Source organism: Pipra filicauda, unplaced genomic scaffold, assembly GCF_003945595.2.
Source record: "Pipra filicauda isolate LSUMZ 115617 unplaced genomic scaffold, ASM394559v2 scaffold161_size1661140_pilon, whole genome shotgun sequence".
Lineage (NCBI taxonomy): Eukaryota > Metazoa > Chordata > Aves > Passeriformes > Pipridae > Pipra > Pipra filicauda.
In genome coordinates, this window is record NW_024104118.1 from 1,554,862 (window position 1) to 1,574,934 (window position 20,073).

The following is a 20,073-nucleotide window of genomic DNA, read 5'->3' on the forward strand; positions in this document are numbered from 1 at the left end:
GGCATTTCTTTCAGCTTCTGTCTCCCAGCAGCTCAAGATGCTCCTCTGGACACCAGTCTGAGCCAAGGGGCTGCACCCCAGAGCTGAGGCACAGGAAGCTCCACAGCACCTCCTGTGAGCAGCGACAGAGCAGTTACCACGTTAAACTCCTCGGTGCTGATATTTGCCACCACTTACAGAAGAGCTGCTTCAGGAAAGACCACCCAGCACATGCAGAGCTTCTGTCTAGATGGGGATGGAGCTCGTAGTGTTTCCTGTGGCTTTTATATCTGAGAGCAGACCTGATGTTTGATACACACAGCTTTATCCACACACTCATAGGCAAGTGCCATCCACATCACGTGTCTGCTGTTCTTCATAAGCCAGGGGAAAGCAACAGGAACAAGAGGGAAAGAGGATGGTAATACCTTCACCAAAGAGGGACACTTCATCACCTGGATTCACCTTCTGCGGGCAGCAGCCCAGGGGAGGGTTAGGAGGAGGATCTCGAAGCCAGGTCTAGTTAATCCCAGAGAGCTGACCAGAAGATGGCGAGAGAGGAACAGTTTTCGAAGCCCACGAGGCGCTGTGACCCTGCAGCCACCGGGCACCGGCAGAGTGTCCCAGCCCCTCGGCAGCCCCCTGGGAGAGGGGACGCGCCTGTCCCATTCAAGGGAGGCATGGCTGGAGAGCCAATTTAGCTGGTTAGTCAAAGGGATAGTTTTGTTCTCCAAATCCGGTTTGCTCTGGAAATCTGACGTGTTCCAAAAACCTGTAAAACTTGAGAACAAAAAGGAAATAACATCTGCAAATCTTTTGGGGCAGGAGGGGACACAGTAATTCTTAATATTCTTGACATCTCACGGTTGGTTCTCAGAAGGCTGTGCAAACACTACAGTCTTTGGCAGGTATTCCCACACAAGAAGCCATTGACAATAAGGTAAACCTATTTAAATCACTACAGCTACTATGGGTCAGTATTCACCCAGAGGAGATCAAAACCCTGCACCTTCAAAGGTAATTCCTCATGTGTTGCCATGGTTATTTTCTTCTCCTACCAAGCCGAATGTGCTAGTTCAGATAATACATCCTGAATTAAACTGAACTCTTAAGTTCAAGCAAAGAGTACTATTTCTAGACAACTGTTCCTATTAATTTAGGTCACACTAATTTTCCTATTCAAAATCTTGAGAAAACCACATGGTATTTCCAGTATGGGATTAAAAGTTTCTCATAATTTCACTCTACTTGAAAATCTACAACATGCTTTATTTTCTGAAAAAGTATCTAGAAATCTGTTTTTCTGAGGTTCATACAGCTTTCACCTATTTGCCAATATTTGCTTTGGCTCAAACTGAAGTGGAGCAGGGAATTAACTCTGTGATAGCCAGACAGAGCTGTGATGGAGTTTTACCATCTGAGTGCAGCACAGGACAGCCTGATGTACAGCTTCCAGAACAACCATTGGCAGTGGTTACAATTTAGTGCTGTAAAAGGAAAATATGTTCATGTTGATGTTCCAAAGCGAATCTATTCCATTTTATTAAACTGCCATGTTTTTACGGGGGAAAAACTTAGTTTGGAGAAGCAGTTCTTTCCCCTTTTAATATTCCATTTATTTCACTTTTCCCAACCCATTTTCAACTAGAATACTGGAAACTGTTCAAATCTGTCCTGATCAACCCTATGTTTCTATCTTACATATGCTAATAAATGCTCAAAATAAGAAGGGCTTTTTAGGATTCAGTGGGTTACCCAAAGTACACTTCTGCTCTTTCTGGGCCCTTTATCCCTCCCTAGAGATCCAAATGGCCTCAGTGTTTGTCACAGCCCAGACCCCTGTACTCACCATCCCCCAGTTGTGCACATGAACTCCAGGGGCCACACAGGTGAAAGGGTCCCCAGTTCTGTGGAGGAACAAGTCCAACAACCCCTGGAAGCTCCCTGCTCTGCACTGGCTGCATGGGGTCATTCTTAACCCATCTGGCACTTTGGGATGATGCTTCCTGATTGCATGTCCTGGCAAGTCCTGCTCTGACTAACTTTGCAAGGGTAGCTTTTGGGTCTCTTGGAAACTCGGCAGAGCCACTTCTCCTCAGGAGGAGATCATGTGGCACGTCAGGCAGTGTCACAGACTGTGTTTTCCTCTGCACATCCCATGTTGGCTCTGGTATCTGGGATCCATCTGCCACTCTCCCAGCGAAGGCAACTGCTTGGCAGGCTGCTACAATGCTCTTCACATTGCCTTGATCTTAGTCTCTGGTGTTCCTGATTTAGCTGTCGATTGACTGGGGCTTCTTCTGCAGAACATGGTAAGAAACGTTGGGAAAACACCCTACCAGTGACATAACTACCTACCATTTCAAGTGGGTTTAGTCAATGCTGCCTTACTAAACAGCCTGCAAATATCCCCAGTTCCCTCCACAGGGAAACTCTTGTAACACGTGTAATTGTAGAGCAGGACCCCTGAATGACAGAGGTGGAGATGGGAGACTTATGCTAGCAAAGAGTTAAAAAAGAACCTCTCTGAACACACAAGGTGGGTAACCAGTGGGAGAAAAAAGCATATGATCAGCTCTGAGCTACAGAGAAGGAACAAAGGCCAAGAGGAAAGACTGAACATAATCTCCAGATTGGCTTCTCTGGGGAAGTTCAAAACTCCACCCATATCAGCAGGCACCTGGGCACCTTTAAAACATGAGCTCAGAGTCTTTCACCAGCTCATCTCAATCAGCCTGTGGTTCTTCTTGGCTAGTTTTTAGCCATCAGGTTTTTCACAGCTCTGCTGTTGCTGCTCAGTGGTTTCCATTAATCCTTCACAGCCACCAGCCATCCCCTGCCACCCTCTCCTGGCACTCTCCCCAGTAAACCTTGGAAGTGTTGTAAGGCAGGAGTGGGAGACAATCCTGTGGGGTTTTCTGTTGTCTGCAGGGACAAGGCAGCAGGGCCAGAGTTCTGTGGTGTGCCAGGCTCACTAAGGCACGTGGCCTGTCCCAGGGTGACAGCTGCCTGTGCCTCCACTGGGTTCTGCCCTTTGACAGCTCCTCTTCCCTAAGTTCACACAGAGAAACAGTTGGCTGAGAGGCAGCTATGAATATTTGACCAGGGGAGCAAACACTGAGGCATCTGAATAGCACCTGCCCACAAGTAGTTCAGGAAAAGAGAAGTACAGATGCATCCTCCAGCAGAGAAAACACACATTCAGCAACCTGAGAACTAATACAACCTATGGAGGCTGCAGTGAAAATTCTCTAGTATAGCTGATAATCTCTTCAGTTTATGTGAGTGGGAAAGCCTTAAATTTCCTGATAAGCAGAAGATGATTTCAACTCCACCTATTCCCTGCACAGCATCTCTTTGCCACAAGAGTGCATCCTTGCAGCTTGAACTGGGCACATCCCCTCTTACTGCAGCATCAAGGTAACAATACCTGAGTTGTCTTGTACCAGCTGCTTTTAGCACAGGTTCTGATAAGTAGTTATTTTCAAATGCTTGGTTTGATATAAGATCTGGTTTATAGCATCCCAAATCAATGGGATGGTAACAAAATGCCCTTTAACTAGACTTAAGATAGGCATTGTGTATTAGCACAAAACACTGCTAGAAAAACAGTATGCAAAGCCAGAAACAGTATTTCTTTCTGGCCAGCTTTCTTAGGTTTCCTTGCCACACTACCCTTTTTCCTATCATGCTGACAAGAAAGGAATAACCACCCCAGTAGTTTAACCCACATTTCCTTACCAGGTACTGGCTACGTTTTTGTCAGCATACAAAAAAGGTTTCTTTGTAAATTAAACTTCTCAGCAGACAATCCCCAAGAATGTCTCTAGGAGTGGGAATGTAGGGGAATAGAAATAACACAATATCTGAAGTGTACATTTGATATTACACAAAGTCTCATAAAACCAAGGCTTTGAGACTTGTGTGTAAACTGGGCAAAGGGAAAGCTGATGGAAACAGAAGTCTCCTTGGGTTCCCCTTTCTTAAAGGAGCTGTTCCATCTTTTTGTGGATTTTGACTTTCCCAGCTGGGCTTGTTCTGTCCTGTGTTTGCCCTGCATAGCTGGGTACAGAGTTGGGAACCTGAAGAGAGTGTTGATCCCAGTGTTTCCTACTTTGGCCAACGAACATTCCTGCTGAGACCCTATGAATTAACAGGAGCTGATCTCAGACAGGCTGTTTCATTGCCACAGGCATCTTTCTGGAACTTCACTCCTGCCTTCCCAGAAACTACTCCCTCTGAGAATAATCTTGTACTTTATAGAAGTAGATGCATCACTTCTGGTATTTCCACAATTTCTCAATCACGGCTGTCCTTTAAAGAAGCCACTATAAATCCTTAGCAATCCCATTTCAGATACAAAGGCTCTACAGATTATACCCTTATCCCTGATAATTTTTCATGGACTGATAAACAGTTGCACTGTTTTGATTTACAGCCACCCTGCACTGTCAGACTCTTTGTGAGGTCTGACCACCTGATACTTTGGGAGGTGGCTGGTCTAGAAGATGTGCCAAAGTGACAGGACCCAGACAGCTGGATCATCCCCCTGCTTTGTCACAGGCCCTGCACGTGGGACCTCACAACTGCCACAGGAGGTCAAGCAAGTCCCAGCCTGCTGGTGCCTCTGCTCCATTGGCACCTGCCATCTGTCTCAGCTCTTCAGGCTCTGAGCTCTGCACGACAAGGGTTCTTCTTACAACAAACACATTCAAGATCACAGGTGTGGTTTCTGGGCACAACTGCAACACAACAGTGAGCACAAAAGCAGAGCTGAGCTGTTCTGCAAGACTGGCCCCAGCACCGGGCTGGGGAGGCCCAGGAAGTGCTGTCAGAAGGGCAGAATTCATGATGAATAAGATTGTTTATCTGAATGTCTAAAAGCAGATGAGTGTGCACATTACAGTCATTAAATTCACTTAAGAGGCAGACAACTAACATTATACACACTCTGTTGTGGATAAAGAACAGGCAGTGTAGTCACTGAAATGAACTAACTAATAAATATTGGAGTCTGTTCTAAGTTTCTCAATGACCTACAAGGATTTTTATTTTCAACTTCTCAAAAGGGAAAGAAGAAAATTTTCTTGCAGAAGAAAGGAGGATTAAACAGGGAGATGTCTTACCAATGGCCTTGGTTAAGCAGATGAGTGGTGGTTATAAATATGGAACAGTCTGGGATGTGAAAACAGAGGAAGGATGTTGTGCAAAGTGGTGGCATTCCTACTGGCAAAAAGACAATAGTTTCTGGATAAAAAAAAACAAAATAGGGCAACAGAGAACAGCACTTTAAAAAAAAAAAAACACTACAAAAACCCCAAACCTCTCATAGGTTGTAGAGGCCACTAGTAGAAAATGTGAACAAGAATCTGATCCCAAAATAGACAGATATAAATATGTCCCAAATCTCACATAAGCAACTGATTAGTAACAGCCCAGACAGGCAGGGACTTGTCATCAGAAAAGAAAGTTAAACCTGAATATAAGGCTGGCCCTGGGCTGGAGAAGACAGTGGGGCAGCAGGCCTTAGGCTGGCCAGGAAAGGCCAAGGTGCAGTAGGGTTTAATAATAAATGTTTTAACTGAGCATCTCAGCTAAAAAATCATGAAACTGTGGCTTTTCATTCATCAGCTGACAGGTTCTCCACCAGTAAAACAGCCAAAGCAGCCATGGAGGATGAAGAGGTACTCTAAGTTTACAGGATTCTGATTAGGAAAAGCAGGATCTGGTGCATCTCAGCAATTAAGAATCAGCTGCTACAGTTGTACCTGCCAGTTACTGGGTTTGGACTTCCAGGAATTTTCTTCCACTTTGAAAGCTTTGAAAGTATCTTAATCAATGTATGCCAATGACTCAAATATCATTTATGTAACTAAACCTACCCTCACTACACAGTCTGTACACTGCCTGATGAACTGCCACATCCTCCTAAATACTGCTTTTCTGTCACACAGTAAAAGACCAGGTTATGTCCTGGACCTGGTGCTCTTTGCAGTTTTACCTTTTACTGCAGAATAAACTCTGAGAGTTATTTATCTAAACAGCAACTTCAATGAGCAAGAAAAAGGCCGAAGCACCTACCTAAGAAATTAAATCATGCAGCTCTTGGCTTCCGTTTGACTGTTCTAAGTGTGGCCTCTCAGTGCCAGGACACTACAAACATTAGACAGACTCATTTTTCTTTACTTTTATCTCACATCACTACACAAATCAGTTAATTCAGAACAACTTCTGGCTGTGTGTGCCTGAACAAACACTCTCAAATGGAAAGTTCACAGCACCACTGAAGCCGATCCCTTTGTTTCAAAGAAAACTTCCCTACTACAAGAAAACACGAAGCAGCACAGTTATGTTCTCCCAGCATCTTACCAGGCATTGTTTACCATCTCTCTTCAAGAATTTCAGGCAATAGGTCAGATCTTGCTTTCAGGCTTATGGGATTAGCAGGGGATCAAATTCATCACAGGTGAAAACACAGCTATGACAACCAGGTCAATGGATTGTGCCCATATCTGTCTTTGGAAGTCCAAACACGAGTAAAATTGTTTGCAAAGTATTGCCTTAGTTCTCCTGTACTTCTAAGAAGCTGAAGCATAGTCTGCTAAGCTATTTTCCACAATTTACAGTGCCCTACCTGTGGGAGAAAATGGCATCCAAACAGAGGGACAGGTGTCATTTTTCTACTCTCCTCTGGGCTCCAAACAGGTCTGAGAAGAGCTTGACCAGTCCCACTCACTTTCTGCTTGTTTGTGAGCAAAGACAGACACCCAGCAACAGGCAGGCAAAGGACATTGGTGTGTGAAAGGGGGACCACTGTGGACTGTTCCGTGGTCTTGGCATCCTGCAACACCATTCTATTGCTACAACAGAATTTGGTTTTATAGCTGCTGCCAAGAAGCTCTGAGCTGCCCCTGACACTGGACAGTGGAACTGGCACAAACTCTGGCAGTGACATTACCTGTGGAAATGTCAGCTGGAAACAGCTCCTGGTTTTCTGCATCTCTGTGCTGGGGGAGGAAACTGAGGACATCACACTGGACTATTCTGGGCTTGGCCAAATGGACAGATGATGGGACAAAGCATCAGGGTTTTGCCAGTGCCACTGCCAATCCACACAGAGCAGCTGGGTGTCTGGGTCAGTGATTCCCGGGCTTTCCCTTGGCAGGACAGCTCTGTCCCAGCACTCTGCTGGCCTTTTGTGCACAGGGAAACCCTTGGGACAGGTCTGGAGACCTTTGTATCAACTGTCACCTTCCTGCTTCCCTGGTTTCCAGGAGAGCCAAGGAAGACAAATCACTCGTGGGTCAAGATCTGTTGCCAAACAATACAGAAAGACAGAATTTGTCCACCTTGTCCAGGCTACCTCTATCAGTAACTGCTGCTGGTATCTTTTATATCCAGGTGGATAAGGAATGACCCAGCAGCAGGGAGAGCTCAGAACCTGATTTTAACTCGCAATGCAGGTTTAAGAGACTGCCCAGTCCTCCTCCAACCCCTGCAGCAGGTGCTTAAAGCAGACAGCAAGTGATGAGTCATAGCACTAAGAGCAGAAGAATTGTATTCATTATTTACCAGTCTCTGGGGTTCCTGTGCTGCTTGGAGACAGCCCACATCTCCCATCAATCATTTAACACGTTCCAGTTCAGAGCAGTTACAGCTCAGAGCACGGACCTTCTCTGGAAGAATCTCTCAGTTAATGCAGCGCAACCTCCCCCAAGCCTCGTGTACCTTCACCAGCCTTAAAACGTCTTGGCAATGGTTCATCTCTTCCTCACCTGAAAAATTAATATGGTGTTCACTGAAGTGCCAGCACTCAGAACTGCAGCCTGATGTTCCCCTGCAGAGCAGGAACCACCCCAGCACCAGGAGACTGTGTGGTGTGACACTGACCTGATGACCCTTTTTCCCAGGGGCAGTCTTTGGAGACCAGTTAGTTACATTTACAAACTCATTCGTTTCTCACCTTCTAGCTGAGAAGTTGTGAGGTCCAGCCATACAGAGCTGGACTGAGTATCCCTCTGGCCCCAGTATCCTGGCTCTCCCAGTGACCAACTAGATGCACAGGGAAGGAAGCAAGAGGGGAAGTACCAGTCCCAAATACCCTCCTATCGATCCCAGCTCAGAGACTTCCTGGGTTTGAGGTATTTAGTTGTCCTAGATAGTATGAATGTCTCTTCCACAGACTTGTTCATGGAAGTCTTTGGTATCTGAAATCCTACAGCAGTAATCCCACAGTTTATCCACATCTTGCAATAACCCTCACTCCCTTTTCCCTGTTGTGAACCTCCCACATGCTACTAGACCAGAGAAGATACTGATTCTTGTTGCCTCATCTGCCAGTGACCTACCACAGGACACAGGACAGAAACACAGCATATCTCTGCAACTCTGCTTTACCTGGTCCAGAACAGTTCAGACAAGCAGGCTGCTCTGGAGACGGCTGGACATCCCTGGGTGAAGAGCTCTGTAAGGTGCATTTTTGCTGTGAGGTAGATGATGGTTACAGCCCAACAGACAGGCAAGCATGAGGTCAAACCACCAGGTCATTCAATGGTAACTTTTGTATCCCAGCTAATCCTGAACAAATACAAAACACACCCTCAGAAATGGGCCTGGAGCTCCTTTCTGATCCTCTGTATTGATCCAAGAGTAACTCTAACACAGCAGTGCTCCTACGCCAGGATCATCCCGCAGGGAAACACCCTCTCGTGTCCCCATTCAGCATTTCTGGAGGGAAGGTGTACACTGAATATTTACAGTGGCAGCTTAAGAAGCAGTGCAAGATGGAAAGGATTTAGAAGTACTCAAAATTAAAGGCAGCTGGAGAAAAGTTTCTGTTAAATGTTTTCCAAACGCAAACAAGGTTTCCTGTGAAATGGTTTGAGCTTTCACTGCAAACCAGAGTTGCCTAAGGCAAAATTGTAAATATGAGATTCCAGAGTGTTTTCCCTTTCCATTTTTGACAGAAATGTGACTGAATTCATAGAAAGCTTTTCTTTTAAAGTTAAATAAATCTTTGGCAAAACTAATCTTTCCTAAAACAACTCTTCTTAAAAATCTTTAACACATGGAAATGCAAACAGGTGACAAAAGAGAGAGACAAATAAAGATGAAATTTTTGGCATCAAGAAGACTTGGTGAGTTACAGAGAATATGGAAAATTAAATGGCAGAGAGAAGGAAATTGGAAGAATTTTTAAGGTAAAATCCTATAGGAGATCCAATGTCATCCACCAGATTTCAAAGGGACATCTATGTGACTGAGCATCTTGGCACTGATTTATGTTTACAAGTAAAGTAGCTGTTGCTCTTTCTCCTGGTGTAATTCCAAATTGCTTAAATTGGAAAGCTTCCATTGGTTAAGTTTTATCCAGCCAGGGCAGAGCAAGCTGACAGTGAGTGTAGTGGACGAAGCCAAAGTCCTTTAGTCCTTTAGTCTGCATGAGAACCAGGGAACACATACTTTGTAGGTTATGACTTTGGAAGAGTTGTCTCAAAAAAGACAAACATGGAATACCCCCATGGAAATACTGAGTATTTCACAACCACAGCAAGCCTCAACAGCTATTTCCTTAACTCACTTCTACCACAAAACACAGCAATGCACTTTAGACAACACCATGGGTTGGTGTTTGCCTGGACCAAGTCTGTTAATCCGAGTTTAAGCACTAACAAGTGTTACTACATGTGCCAACTTTCTACTCAAGTATTTTAAAGAATTCTTGGGATGCTGGCCTGTATCTTTTGGAATACATTAGGAAAAGGCAGCGTTTTTCTGAGAGCTTTGCCATATTTCTCCACACTACCAATAGTGACAGGAACTTTCAGTTGTCTCCCAGACTTTTTCACCACTTATTTATGTGCAGCTATTCTTAAGTCAGTGCATTCCTCATGATTACACAGGAGACAGGCTGGCAAATATCCTCTCTGAAGTCATCAGGAGCAGTGACTGTGCTCTTAATGCAACATGACAGCTCTTCGCTCAGCGACTTTGCAAAAGCAGCTCTGGTATTTAGAACTGTTATTTTTATTTTTATTTTGAGCTTACACAGTAAGAGATTAAGCCTGAATTGTCCTCAGGCTAAATGAACACAAAGGCTCTGTGCAGTTAGAGTATATGAAACCTTGTTTGGTTCTGTTTTCCTCTGGGTGGAGTGGGAATGACACCTACCAGCCAATGGAATCCAGCTGGAGCAAGGTAAAATCTCTCAAGGTTTTAACCAACTTTAAATTATAAATATACAGAGGACAGAATCATAGATTCAGAGGATAGTTTGGGTTGGAAGGGACCTTAAAGATCATCTAGATCCAACCCCCTGCCATGGGCAGGGACACCTTCCACTAGATCAGGTTGCTCCAAGCCTCAGCCAACCTGGCCTTGGACAGTTCCAGGGATGGGGCAGCCACAGCTTTTTCTATTCAAACCATGAACATGAAAAGCTTTATTGTCTTGGGTCCAAAAATACACCACCTTGTTCCACATGCAAAAATATCAGTTATGACCTGTGCTGTAGGAAATAGATACGTAGATATCTTTGGCACAACAAAAGGTGGGGGGAGATTAAACAGAATGAACAAGAGCAAAACACTAAAGCAATTGAAAGGGAGGCATGAGTCTCACTGCACTGAATACTTGTGATAAATGCAAGATCTGAATGCAGAAAGAAAACACCCTGCCACAAAAGGCTCAAACTGAGCTGCATCTGCAGAGCTGTGAATGAGCTTCATGTTAAATCCAGCAAGAGTCACACTGCACTTTTTATTCCACATCATTTCTTCAGGAGCAGCAGAGTGACAATACTCATCATCTTTATGCTTATTCACAGCTTTTTACATGCACCTGCCTGCTCTCATAGGACTGCCCCAGATCAGCACACTGTTAATTCCTACAGATGGAAGAGCACGCAGAAGTTTGGATGTACCCACACTGAAACTTTGCTTCTCAGTGGTCTCTGCTGCCTCTTTGAGTCCTCAGAAACTTTTCCCAGAGCTGCCCCATCCAGTGCTGTTTCTGCTGGCTGCCCACTTTGTCACCCACCATTCAACACTCATGCCTGGTTTGATGTTCCCCTGAGGAGAGCCCCCTCTTTTGCCACGTCTTGCTGAGGCCCCTCCGTGCTCTCCTGCAGCACCAGGCTGCAGTACAAACAGGGGACCTGCAATCTCCAGGGGACCTCCTGCACAGGCACTGTCACTCAGCCTCTCCAGCACTGAGCAAGAAGGGAACTCAGCAGACTTTCTAAAGCAGCATTCCATGTTTGGAGATCTGACAGGAGCTGATCGTTGCAGCAGCAAGCCAGCATTTGCCTGACTGACAGCTGAACTGAAATTCATGCAGCTCCATGGTTTAGGCTGCAGGACTGTGAAAGAAAACCATGAATACTAATACACTTTATGTAACCTGAGTGCGTGAACCAACCTCACTTTTATGACTCATCTGTGACACTATTTAAACAGTCTAAAGAGTGAGAAGATAGTATTGCATTGAACAATGCACAGATGGCCTACTTCACATTGGAAAGAAATTCACATTTTCATCCTTCATGGCAGCAGTTAGAAATTCAGTGAAGCACTGTAATGGATAAGCTGGGAGTGCTGACATTTGCAAGCAGTTAAATGGCTCAGTATCTAGAGCTGCAGGCATAAGCTCTGCCTGACAAAACAGTTTCTCCCAAGTTTACTGGGAGGTTAATACAGGATCGGTTGTGGCAAAAACGGTTTTCAGGTTCAGCCCTTTGTGGAAAGGTCCAGACACAAGAACAAACATCCTACAGACCCCACGTGTTGCCAGAGCAATTTAGCAGCAATGATAATTACAATTTTGTATCTTTGCAAGTGGAAGTAGGGGTCACAGGTAAAACAGTCTCTCCTGATTTCTTGCTGAACATGCTCTTTGTTCTTACCTAAGTCAGGCTTAAAAGAAGCACAGAATGCAGCCAGGCAGGCATATGCACAGTGCACAGGTGGATGTGACCTGGATCTTTTTGGTGATTTTGGGTTTGTTTGTTTGTTTGTTTTTAATAAAATGCACCTGAGAAATATTAGCTACAAATATTATTCAGGCCTTTATTTACCTAAAATATTGAGTAGAATGTTTGTTTGCTTTAATTGGAAGAGGATCTCATGATAGCCAAAAGAAAGAAAAAAAGTCTTTTAACTTCTCTCCAAAGAAAAAAATCTTGTTCCAATCCCCAGGTACTTATATTTTCCTAATTCTTACTCTTTCTTGACTCTTCCAGTCAGAAACTTAAATAATAAACATTTATTTTAATAAATGTTACATATATTGTATGTGTAATTAACACCACATGGAGGTAAAGATATGATGCCCCAATGGATTTTACCGTTCTAATTCCACAGAAAAAGCAAGGTGAGACTTCAGAAACTTGGACCTTCGATTCTGAATCCTTTGGTTTAGGTGGATTCTGAAATGTTGTACAAATTGTTACTGATAGATCCCTCCCCTTTAGTCAGTCCTGAAATGGAAAACCAGATTATAAACACAGCAAGGCAGTCAGTTTATCTATTACACTCATTCAAATCATCATTTTTATTTCAGAAGTAGTTGCTCAGACTGGGAATCTGGGATTAAACATCTGCTCTTAAAACACTAAGGTCTTAAGCCCAAACTTCTCATGACTGAAAATTAACGTTCTAGTTATTGCTTGCTTTCACAGTAATTTCTGTCTTGTGCCTGAAAAATTTCCTGACAGATTTTGACCAAACTGACATGTTTCTAGGCAGATGCAGCCGTAGTATTTTGCAGTGAGAAAGTTTTTATTAAACCACTCACAGCCAGCTGTCCTTTTAACATGATTTTTCAGTTAGTGATCAAGCTCTTCTGGTAACTCCAGAAGCAAAGACTGACTGAAAGGCCCAGCCACACTCTGACTGTTCCTGCCTTTCCTTCCCACCTGCAGCCACAGTTCTATAGCTGTGTCCAGAGAGTGGCTCAAGAAGATACCAGGCCCAGGGCAGGTCCTGGAAACAACCTGCTTTGGGGGAGTGGGGCAGAAGCATCCTGGCATCACAGGTATTCAGGCTCAGGGACAAGGGTTATCTGCTAGCCCTGATACAAAAAAGCAACAGGACAACAGTCACACCACAGGCCCACTCAAAGAACACAAGGTTTCTCATTTCCTTTGGAGGTGCTGCCTTGAAGAAACACAAAAATGAATACATCCATTCTCTTCCAACCCTCTGACACAGGAAATCTTCATTCAAGTAGCTGCAAACACAGAAGGAGGAACAACATCACAAAACCAACACCGAGCGAAGAATTATATCCCACCTATAAGAGCGTACAACATGGTATTAACACACAGAACCTTCTGCAGTCTCCAAGATTCACACCCTAAAAAAGGCTCTGAGAGATGCTCCACAAAGCAGTGTGTGGCTTCTGTCCAGCAGCACTGCAGAACTAACCTCAGGGAGCTGCCCAGTTTGGTCTGGGCACCTCCTCAGCTGGGCACGTTCCTGGCAACACAAATCTGAGCAGAAGGGTGGACATTTGGAAGGCTGTGCTCTTGTGCTGACTAAGCTAAAGGTGCTGTGGCTCAGCACTGTGAGGACACTGCACTAAGTACTAAGGCCACTGTAGGACACTGGCAGAGTACTGAGATGGAAAGGAAAGAAAGACATAAGGACCACAGGAACACAGAGTGCAGGGCAGAAAAGCTGGGGAAGAGGAAAGCGTGGCCAAAGCTGTGTCAAAAGTTTGTTGGGCCACTCACAGAAGTGCCCGGGAGTGATATTATTATAAGCCTAATTTCCAGACTCAGAGCCCTTGTTCAGTCATTTTGAGTGCCTATACCTTCTCATCACATCCCAAACTGGAATTTGAGTAAAAGCTACCTAAAAAACTGGAGCTTGGCCCTGTGACTCAGAACACAGCAGCATTTGGGATGAGGGAGCTTGCTAAGGCAGAGGTGATGGTGAAAATGCAAAGGCAAACCTCTGCACAACAGTACAGAAAGTAGATACGTGAAGAATAAAGAACGGGCTGTGACGTCTTGCCAAGGAAATGGAAATTGTAATTCTACATCTTGAAGAGCTGACAGCCTGAGAGATGTGCATTTAACAGCAAAGTTTAGGGTATTTACTGGCCAGGCTTCAGCAAGCATGGGGCCAACAGCACTGGAGAGAGAAGGAAGAACCAGCAATTCTCCTATGAGTTTTAAGCACACAATAAATAGAAAGATTTGAGCCAAGATAAAAATATCACCTCTGAAGTCCTTGGCATAGGGAGAAGCAGAAGAAACAAATCCCCTGGAAATCCTTCGAACTGTGGGAAAGTCAAATGATGCTGGAACTAAAGAACAATTTCTCTTGCACCTGAATAGCCTTCCAAAACCAGAGAGCATTTGCAGTTGCTATTCTCAGCCACTGGGAGTCAAAGCTGGATAAATAGAAGCAGAAGAGAGGGAAAAAAGCCCCAAACTTCACAGCAGTTAGCGCTGGACTTCCAGGGAGAAGGAATGCACAGCTTTCACATCCAAATGGCTACAGGGAGTTTCTTTTGAAATTGAAGGTAAAGAATTTAAAGTAATTACCTTAAAAAATTTAAGGTAAAGAATCACTTAATGTGATTCTTTAACACACTGAGGTCACATGATTCTTTAATCATATGATTCTTTAATCACATTGTGTGATGTGAGAGCTCCTTAGAGAAATGATGAATCAGAGAAGGCATAAACTAGACTAGAGAATTACCCACCTCACAGTATGTAGGAGTAGTTGGCCCCTATATATGCCAGAAAAACATCATCTTTAGCTACATCCAGGCACATCCAGCACTGATATTCTAAAACCTGTAGCTTAGCACACTTGCACTAGTCATTCCTAGTGGTCTCTAACCACTGTCATTTTCCTAAAAATTCTTCTGCCTATGCTTACCTCCAACCCCTTCCAACCCCTTACCCTTGTACTTGCCCTAAAAACACCAAGGTAGGGCCAAATCTGGATGATTGGTCAGTATCAGAGACAGGTCTTCCCCATGGGAAAATGTCTTTCATCAAATTTTAATGCTTGCAGCATTAAACCCTGCAGCTTCAGCCATGGAGCACAGGAGATAAAATTAAACTCCATCATCGTTAAATGTAAAATCTTGAAAGTTCAAGAGTGGCCATCAGTCCATTTGGATTTCCATTTAGTGTTCCACAAATCACACTGCCTATCAAATACACAGCTTTTGTGAAGTGACACTAAATCCAGTTTCCTAGTAATGCCTCAGTGATCTCATGTTGTCAGTACAAGCACACAGACACCACATTACCAGAGAGAAACAGGGAACTTTCCCAAACCCTCTTGATGATTCCATTATGCTGCTCCTTCACTGAAAAACATCATAAATTTGAGAAACAAACAATTTGCATCCTGGATGTCTATTAGCCAAGTCATTATTATCCCATTATAATATAAAATTACAACGGAAAACAACTTCAGTGCAATGCAGCAGAGACCCAGTGATGATCTCTCATCAAGAAATCATAACAGGCTTCCTCTGAAGGCAAAGTCACAAAGAAAATTGGACAGCTTTAACACAGCTTCTGCAGCTTTTCAAAACAACATAAGGAATTAAAGACTGTATTGAAATTAATACTGTATTATAGCCCATTAGTTCTGCATTTGATTGTCTTTGGCCTGCCCAGTGTTACCATCCCCATGTCCGCTGTGCAGCAGCTGATGCCACCTGGGCAAAGCACATCCCGCCTGTGCGAGGGCCGGGTGTGAGGGAGGTCCCTGTGCCACTGCAGAGCAGCCCCGGGGGTGCAGCACAGAAACGCTGCCAAGGGCCGGCGGGCAGAGCCTGGGCCGGGCAGGGCAAAGCAGCCGTGGGAAAGGACGCTCTGCAGGGCACCTAAAGGTCTACAGCCCAGTTCAACAGACCTTCCAAACAGATGGTTTGTTCTAAGCACACGTCCAGATTTCAGCACTTCTCTAAAAGGGGGTGGACGTTTGCACCAGGTCCTAACACGGGAGGAATAAATGCTATATTTACAAATTACTTCAATCCGAGTGGGCAAATAATGTTTGGGTGATTTAACCGAGGCAAGATTGTTCTTGAGGAAATGTATTTCTTAGCCCTTTTGAAATAACCCAATCGATAGTCCTTCCATTTCCTCTCTGTCCCACTGGACTGCAAGAGCAAGATTATTTTTCCCATTATTCATCCTAGTTTTCCATTAGCTTAATCTTCATCCTTTGACTAATCCTCGAAATAATCTACTCTCCTCTTCAGTGCTAGGATCCTCTAAAATGATTACATGATAAAGCACACTCTATATCTGTTGTTTATATATTGTGGATTGTATCTTTTTAGAAAATAAACCCATGCAAAAGCCTAGATATTGCCACTGCTGAGGGCAGGGTTAGATGTACAGAGCTCAAAACAAAGCTAATTCCTAGCTCTCTTTTTGGTCTCAATCCAGCCTCCAATTAATGCATCAGGACCCTGCACTGGCCCAAAATAGAGCAGAATTGGGATAGCTGTTATTTAAAATGCTACAAAGGGGTGGAGTTGGTAACACAGAGCAGTAAAACTGTAAGAGCTGCATTCACTCCACTGATTACAGAGAGAGAGAGAGAAGATTTGCTGGAAATGATGAATGCCCAGATAAAAATCTTCCATCCAACCATAAAAAGCAGCTTATGCCCAGATGCAGCACTATCAATAAAGAACATCAGCAGAGGTCTGAAAGGACAGCACCGTGAATGTCGCCAAGAACACGCTTTGTGCATTTTCAGATAAAACATCTGCAGCAGGTACATAAATAGAAAACACAACTGAAGCTTGACTGATTATTCCAGAACTATGATTTGCTCTTCCAAACTATTTCTGAGAGAAATTGCTCTATAAATATAATATATATGCTATCTACATACCCAATAAGGTATGCAAGAACGAGTTCAGCTTCCTATGAGGATCCAGACAGATGCTTCAAACAGACCACAGACTTCCACAACTTACTGCATGGGGCTTGTCAAGAAATCCCTTAAAATTGTTTGGAAGGAGACAGGTATTTGCACCCCTGTGACTTGGTAACACATAAAAAGGGCTGCGTGCTGCCACTGGGGGACTGAGAGCAGGAATCAAAGCACTGAAGTCAGGTGGGACCTGTAGCCTCCCCTAGGAGAGAATTTCCCTCTGTGCCCCCCAAAGCAAGGTGCTTGTAGGAGGCAGGTGTGCACAGGGGATCACCAGGAGGGCCAGAGGAGCCTTGGGAGCACAGCAAGGCCCAAGCTTTGTGCACAGGTGGCTGCACAGCTCACACAGGTGACTAAATCCTGCACTCCCTGGTTGATAAGGTTACTCCAGCACAGCCCTTTGTCACCAACCCTGCAAGTCATCACATCCAGTGCTACCTTCTAGACATCCCAGACAGCTTCAGACACCAGCTCCGAGCTTCCCGAGCAGTCACTGTTTCATTAAAAAAAAAAAAAGCCTAATCTAGAGGTTAAAATTGCAAATCATTTCATAGCTGAATATTTTACTGAGATGGTCAGCTGGAATGCTGAAACCCAGCTCCAAATCATCACATACAAGTGACAAAAATCACAAATGTGTCCCTTTCAGCTGCCAGCAGTTTCAGCTGGCACTGCACATCTTGGTCACAGGACAAAAATCCGTGGTATGGGAAGTGCTGACAGTGCAGCACAGCCAAAATAATAATACTATCTATCAGTATCACAGGTCTAGCAATCTGCAGAGTAAGTGGTACTTCTTTTCAAACCCTCATCCTCAATCTCAGATCCTGATCACTAGAACCCAGGCCAGAAGAAGGTTAGAAAAAATATTGTTCAATACAGAAATGTCTCCAGATAGTTTGGAGTTACAGGGAGCATCATGGATGTATCATAATTTCCTATAAAGCACCCTGTACTCAAGATTAGGCTGTGTTACAGTTGCTATATCCTCGTGCTCCACTCAGGTTTAAGGTCTCAGTCCTACATGATTTGTTCCCATGTTTGTCCTTATCTCTGTGATCAGGCCAGGCAAGTTCCATAGACCTGTTTGCATCCACACCCCAGAACACACAGGAATCTCAGCAGAAGCAAAGGACAAGTTGTTGTACTGTTATTGGTAACCCATGGTTTTTTAAAACTGATTCTGGCCCAAAGCTACGGAAAAAAACCCCACATTTGAATAATGTTTTCGGTGTCACACATCTGTCCCTCCTCAGTGCTGGGAATCCATGGAGATTGAGACACATGTGGCTTGGCAGCACCACCATAAATTCCTGTTACCACATTAAACTAATTGACTTTGAAGAAGGAAAGATAATTAGGAAAAAGAGAATTCACATGGTAGGAGAACACATAGCATTAATGAGAAATGCTATTTATTGCTCATACTCCTGCCTGTCTATCTTTGATACACAAGTGCTCTATTGTACACTAGCTGGAACTGCTACATAAAAACATAAGAATGAAAAACCACCTTCTTTAACTTCTATCAGATTATTCAGACTATCCTGAAGGTGTCCCAGCAAACTCCTCTCCCTCGTACAGGACTCTCTGCTTTTGGACTAATGGGTCTTAAAAATACCTGACTCTTTCCCTAATAACTGCTTTGGAGCTTCCCATTTTGATGTGAGAAAGGGAGGGAAAGCAGGACAAGGAGGAAAAGGAGTTGTAAGAACTGCTGGGGCCACGGGGAAGCACATCAGGACACACTGGGCTGACGTGGCCACAGCTCACCCCCGTGAAAATGCTGTTAGTGCTATTTTCCCTGAAGGTTATGGCCAAAGGGAGATTTTGATACAATAGAACAAGAGAGATTGTGGAAAAAAGAGATTACAGAGACCATTCCTGCCCTGTGTGCACAGTGAGCCCAACAGGAGCATTTTTGTTGACTTTGGTCCAAGTGGGATCATCACACTGCAGTTCAGATGAAGACAAAGGGGGGATCAGGTGGGAGGGAGAACATGTACACATTACAGAATTTCCACTCAAGCACAAGACTTACCCATGTCCCTTTTTCTACCCAGTAGAGAGCTTATGGAGCGAAATAGGAAAGACTACATTAGATGCAGCTGACAGACTAATAAAATATGCAATAATTACTGGAATTAACAAAGGCACTTCCTTAGCTAGGCAGGCAAAAAATGAATCCAGGATTTTCTTTGGGTAACTGAATAAATTTTTAAGTGAAATCTCACTCCAGACATGCAAAACCCATCTTCTGCTTACATAATGTCTACAGCAAAAACAGCTAAACAGAAAATTATCTTTGGAATAAAAAAGCTCCCTAAAAGAAGACACTGCTAATCTGAGCTGTTGTTGGAACAAAGGGCAGATTTAGAAGTACAGGGCATGGAAACAATGACAGAGGAACCTCAAAGCAGTGATAGATTCTTCCCTGTCCTGTCCCAATGACATAAGAAGAGCAGAAACTGCATTTCCCAGGAGACAGGTATCCAGCTGCTTGCTACTCCAAAGTGTTTGAAAAGCAGTATCTCCTGGGACAATTTTATCTTAGAATGACATGAACTGCTCTGCTACTCTTTCCCCTCTTCCATGAGCAGCTGGATGCCAGTGAACTGCTGGCAGCTGCTCTCCAAGGCTTGCTGAACTGGAAGAAACTACAGGCAGTGTCCAGACCTCGCTCACAAAGACAGCCTTGAGCACAGTTCCCTTGAACTTCCAGCCAGGAGGGACCTGGTGTGAACCAAGATCAGAAATGCCATCGGGGAAGTTGCTGAGGAAGATGTGGCAGCACTCAGAAGGGCCCCAGGGAGGACAGGAGCTCCCACTGCAGCCACACCACATGAGCTGGGGGGAATTCAGCACCAACACCAACAGCCTGCAGGCTGTTCCCATGCCTTGAGCTTTAAAACCTTGCCAGAAAGAGAGACAGCTGTTGCAGGGTAAATCCAAGAGGCCTCATTTTCATCTCACCGGCTCTCTTTCCATTCGAGTGAAGTTTTGGATTTAAACCAGTAGCAGGAAGAGCATAATCTGCCTGAGAACAACTATTTCCACTAGATGAGCCAACAGGAACCGTTCCAGTCACTCCTGGCCCATCTGGGACCTTCAGTGCTTTTTGGTCTCCAACGGTTTCTCTCCCAAATGTGCTAGGAAACCTTTCTAGGAC